The sequence below is a fragment of the Oncorhynchus keta genome, chromosome 35, assembly GCF_023373465.1.
Source record: "Oncorhynchus keta strain PuntledgeMale-10-30-2019 chromosome 35, Oket_V2, whole genome shotgun sequence".
Taxonomy (NCBI): domain Eukaryota; kingdom Metazoa; phylum Chordata; class Actinopteri; order Salmoniformes; family Salmonidae; genus Oncorhynchus; species Oncorhynchus keta.
In genome coordinates this window covers 63,622,585-63,628,596 of record NC_068455.1, presented here as the reverse complement: position 1 = coordinate 63,628,596, position 6,012 = coordinate 63,622,585, and the positions used below count along the sequence as shown (strand labels likewise).

At 38.5% G+C, this 6,012-nt stretch overlaps 1 pseudogene; it reads left to right on the top strand.

Annotated features, from left to right (window-relative positions):
• The first annotated feature begins 1,845 nt into the window (after positions 1 to 1,845).
• LOC118369161 (uncharacterized) lies at positions 1,846 to 3,691 on the top strand (annotated as a pseudogene).
• Positions 3,692 to 6,012: the final 2,321 nt, after the last annotated feature.

Below are 6,012 nucleotides of genomic sequence, written 5' to 3'. Positions count from 1 at the left end.
GAGGAAGTACAGTTCCCGCTCAGCCCAGTCAAAACTGTTCGCTGCTCTGGCCCCCCAATGGTGGAACAAACTCCCACACGACGCCAGAACAGCGGAGTCAATCACCACCTTCCGGAGACACCTGAAACCCCACCTCTTTAAGGAATACCTAGGATAGGATAAAGTAATCCTACTCACCCCCCTTAAAAGATTTAGATGCACTATTGTAAAGTGGCTGTTCCACTGGATGTCATAAGGTGAATGCACCAATTTGTAAGTCGCTCTGGATAAGAGCGTCTGCTAAATGACTTAAATGTAATGTAATGTAAATGGTTATCAGACTGTAGAACTGGATGAATGACATAGCCATAGTTGTTCACTTTATTAGCTGTAACTGTAATGAATTAATGAATTTCTTCTCTGCCAAACTCATTTGACCATTACTTACTTGTGATAAGATAAATGAATCATTTAACAAGAATCAAGACAAAGGAAGTTGAATATATTTATTTAGGCAATACTCAGGCATCTTTATGTTGCAGTAATGAACATCTATTTATCTTCACATGCCATGAACACTCCCTCACACACACAGCAACCTATTTACAGATACTCTGTTTTAAATGTTTTAATGAAGAAGAGCACAATGCATACAGTACATGGTAGTACGCCTTTTTATGAGTAAACAAGAAGAGGTTTCACGTGTTTTAAATGTTTTTTTCTTTTTCTTTTAGCGGGGACCCTTTCTCAGCATAGCCAGTATGTGAAGCTTCATGTCAAGACATCAGACCAACAGGTTAGTAGAATGGGACTGGGAAAGAATATTACAGCAAAATATTACATCATTAGATTGGATCCAGAGTCTGAATTTAGTGAGTCTTTGTTTAATCCCCGAAGCTCCCCAGTGACAATTATGCCCTGAACTATTCTGCCCTGAAGTTCACTGACAAGAAGAGTACCAAGCCCAGGAGACAGAGGATAGAACAGAGAGAGGAAGAAACCATCTGCCCTGGTGTGAGTCAACAAGACAGGAAGTGACATGTGAGGGTCATCCAATAACCATCATTCTAGCTATACATTTCTCATTTGCTTTAGGGCACCATTACAGGGGCCAAGCTTCAGCTAATATTAATGTAAAATCACTCAGATGCAGAGCATAATTGTCCAGCAAGTGTGAAAGCTGATATTGGGATGGTTTCAGAAGTCTCAAAACCTCAGAAATAGTGCATGAGGTTGACTGGCTGCATACATTTGTTTTTGTAGAAGTGTACAACAAAATGTATACAATGCTTTAGCGAATGTCTTAATTCTTCCTTATGATGGTAATAGTTGTAACATGGAACTCTGTTACCTGCTTTTATGCTTGTGTGATATTTCAATAAACTTGTTGTTATTTCCTACGTTTAATGACTTGCCCAATTCTTACCAATTATTTGCACCAGGTATCAAACGATCACATATTTTTTTGTCAAAAAAGGTGCCAACCTCACCAGAGTTCACTTCCTCCTGAAAGCTTGAACTGCGTTCTACAGACATGAAGTGAGAAATACAATGTAAACCCCCTGTGTATGTCAAAGAGGACAAATGTACCAGTAGTCTCAGCCACCGACCCAAATGCTAGAAAATACAAACCAGTAACTCTGATTTTACATCATTTGAAGGGCTGCTCTAACTATGGTATGCCACAGGACAGATGTTAGATTGTAGTCTTAATCACATGTTTTATGCCTGTTCAGACAGCCAATAAAACCACTTAGTTCAGAGATACCACCTACTTCATAATGATTACCCGATGAGTGTCATCATATAAAAGGGGCCCACACACAAAACCCACACACTATACAGTTCAGAAAGGACAGTGAAATGATGATTATATATTGGACAATCATTTTGTTTTTCCGCAACTTTGGTAAGTAAGAAATATTGATACGGTTCCTTTTACTTTTTATGTCATGGTCTTTTTGAATCAATTTGAATGGCTATGTAGTCTGAATAATGATAATAATGTATAAATCTGTACTATGCCTTTCTCTGATTTATTTACTTTGTTTTCTTCACAGGTTGTGCGCTTAAAAATGATGTAATCCAACCAGACCCTTTGATAGTTACAAATCTGTGACAAAATGTCTCTCTCACTTGCTTTTGTCGATCTAATTTGATAGTCAGAGTCTCTTGGTTCAAGCAAACTGTTGGACAGAAGCCTCTTCTCATGGCATCATCATATTATCGCATTCAAAATACCTTTTATTTCAACAATTTTACCAAGGACTTCAAGGAGACTAAACGTTTGAGTGTGAAGATAGGAGTTGGCAGCTCGAACCTGACCATCTCCAAGACAGAGTCAGGTGACTCAGCGACATACTACTGTGGTGCTATGAAAGCGGGCCATGTCAAAATTGGAAAAGGAACTGTTTTAATTGTCAAAGGTAACTTAAATTCCTTCCCTAATTTTGGATTTTATATTTTGCACAATTAAAATAGAAATATACTTTAAAATTTGGCACTAAATGAACATACCAGGCTAATACAATATACACACTATGATCTTACTCCGTCACTCTCTTCAGGTTCAGAGTCCAACAGCATGTATGTACTCCAGCAACCTGTGTCTGAGTCAGTCCAGCCAGGAGACTCTGTGACTCTGAACTGTACAATACACACTGAGACCTGTGCAGGAGAACACAGTATCTATTGGTTCAGACATGGCTCAGGAGAATCCCGTCCAGGAATAATTTACACCCACGGAGACAGTAGTGAACAGTGTAAGGAGAGCCCTGAGGCTGGGTCTCCTACAAAGAGATTTGTCTATAATCTCCCCAAGAGGAACCTCAGCCTCTCTGATGCTGGGACTTACTATTGCGCTGTGGCATCATTTGGAGAGATACTGTTTGGGAATGGTACCAAGCTGGACGTTGACTGTTAGTGATATTTCTGACATTTTTGAAATGATCTAACATTTTATGCCTGCTTAAACAAAATGTCCTGAATCTCCTCTATCACTGTCTGTATTTCTACAGATGGTTGTAAGGAGGACCATGTTCTCTTGGTGTACTGCCTGGGTGCAGCGTTGGCTCTTTGTGTCATCCTCATCATTGTCCTTGGTTGTGTTTTGTATAAGATTACAAAGAAAACCTCTCTGTTGTGCAGCGGTAAGCATTATCATTGACCACAATATATGATTAATCTGTTGGTGCGGTATACATTACATGTTTTAGTAATGAAACTGGGTTGATTCAATGTATGATGATGATCATGATTAAGATGATTCCTTCATGTGTTTAAAAGGAAAGCATCCTCAGTCAGGTAGTCCGGCAGTCCCCAGTTGTCATAACCAGGTATGCAGAACGTATAGTGAATTATTCGGAGTATTACTCTGATGAACTGTAAACAGATCCCTCAATCAGTTTATTTCCTGATGTCTTTGAAATTTGTTTTGCTTTTCCTCTTAGGATCAAGAACACGATGACACACTCACATCGGTCCATTACGCTGCTCTGAATGTCATCCACAAGAAGCCAAAGACCCAGAGACAGAGGAGCACCATGGAGAGAGACACTGTGTACTCTGGGCTGAGGTGCCAAAACATGGTTTGAAATGTCAACTTTTATTCCGTAAAGACTTGCATCGCTTTTTCTCTTATACACTGGCTTTTTATCATTATAATTGTGTTACAATTGCTTATATTCTGTCAAACTCCTTTTTACATTACTGTTGTGCATTTTAGATGAAATAAAACATGAATTCACTGTAATTTAGATGTTTTGTTTGATTTTTTCTCATATTATTCAAGTTGACTCAAAACTCTATTTTTTAAGCTGTATACTGTATCACATATCTGTGGTTTTCTGACAGCCTTAAATATATGTTCCACTCATCTTAATTCATCTCTAACCCCCAGCAATAACAGGTAATCCTCACCACACACTGTCTTCTCACACCTCAGTGTATCAAAACCACAAAATAGTATGTCACTAAGATCACAACTCACTCTTTAATGATAAAAGCCTGAACTAGTAACGTACTTCTTAGCTGAGTATATTTTGAAGAGCGCTGATAATGTTGAAAATATAATTAAACACATTGTAACTGAGACGTTTTGACAAACAATACAAGTTGGCAGCAACTTTTGGAATTGTCAACATTTTCAAATTGTTCACTAAGAATTGTTGAAAACGTCCTTACCTGTGATATTTCACGTGTGTAACAGTGGTGGAAAAAGTACCCAATTGTCATACTTGAGTAAAAGTCAAGATACCTTAATAGATTATGACTTAAGTAAAAGTCACCCAGTAAAATACTACTTGAGTAAAAGTCTAAAAGTATTTGGTTTTAAATATATTTAAGTGTCAAAAGTAAATGTAATTGCTAAAATATGCTTAAGTATCAAAAGTGAATATATACAATTGTTCACATTCCTAATATTAAGCAAACCAGACAGCACCATTTTCTTGTATTTGTATTTATTTACAGATAGCCAGGGGCACACTTCAACACTCAGACATCATTTACGAATGAAGCATGTCTGTTTAGGGAGTCCACCAGATTAGAAGCAGTAGGGTTGACCAGGGATGTTCTCTTGATAAGTGCGTGAACTTTCCTGTCCTGCTAAGCATGCAAAATGCAAAGAGTACTTTTGGGTGTCAGGGAAAATGTATGGAGCAAAAAGTATATTATTTTATTTTTATGTAGTGAAGTAAAAGTAAAAGTTGTCAATAATATAAATAGTAAAGTAAAGTACAGATACACCCCCAAAAAACACAAGTAGTAATTTAAAGTAGTTTTACTTAAATCACCTTACACCACTGATGTGTAGTCATAATATCTGTTAACAAAGGCCCAACAAAGACACTGTGGTGCTGTTAAGAATCAATAACAAGGTACTATATAAATTTATTACTTACATATTACACATCTGTATCATGTTATAAATCCATTTCAGAATCATAGAGTCATATGCATCAAACAGGCTAGGTCGTCATCATCAATGGATGGATCATTACTACTAACATAAACTAAGATATTATAAAGTGTAGTTTAGTTACCAGGAGGAGCCACACAGGCACTCAAAATAAAATGGGTGGCAGAGAGATATTTAAATGAAGAAGACAATGACTCATGTGTTTGTGTCTAGTTTTGTATTGAGTTCCTGAGTAGTTGAATAAGTATGGGAGAAAACCTATTTATTCAAGTCATCCCTCCTCTGTAATGTGTTCTTAACACCTATTTTAGTAGTGTTGATAGCATGTCACTCACACTCACCCCCACACAACAAGTTCACAGGTACTCTGCGGTCTTCTGTAAGCACAAGATGAGGCCGTATATACATTTTGGTCAGGTGGGCCTGCTGGCTTTGTGCACATAGGACCCTCCTACCTGCTCTCTGTGTCTCTGCCTCTATGTGGTTTACAGCAGGATGTCTGTGTGGTGTCACTGTCACGTTCGTTGTAAGGATCGGACCAAGGCGCAACGTGAGTAGAGTTCCACATCATTTTAATAAATCGAAAATCACTGACCAAACAAACAAACAAAACAACAAACAACCAAACGAACCGTGAAGCTACTGATGTGCACTAAGGCAACTATACATAGACAAGATCCCACAACACAAATGAGGAAAATGGCTACCTAAATATGATCCCCAATCAGAGGCAACAATAAACAGCTGTCTCTGATTGGGAACCATATCAGGCCAACATAGACATACTGTCACGAACCTCGCTGAAGAGGGTGCCTCTTCCTGTTCGGGCGGGGCTCGGCGGTCATCGTCACCGGCCTATAAGCTGCCATCGATTCCTTTTCCGTTTGTGTTGGTTAGTGGTTAATTGGGTACACCTGTTTTGTATTAGGGTTTGTTTGTAGGGTATTTAAGGGCACTAGGCCCGCTGGGTATTTTGTGCGGGCTTGTTTTTTGTTACTCTGTGTTTGATGGTGTGATTTGTTTTCTTATCTTTATTCTCTGGTCTATTTTGTCCTGTTGTTTTGGACTGGCAACCTATATACGCCCTGTGTGTTGGCGTGATCATTTTCGGTTGC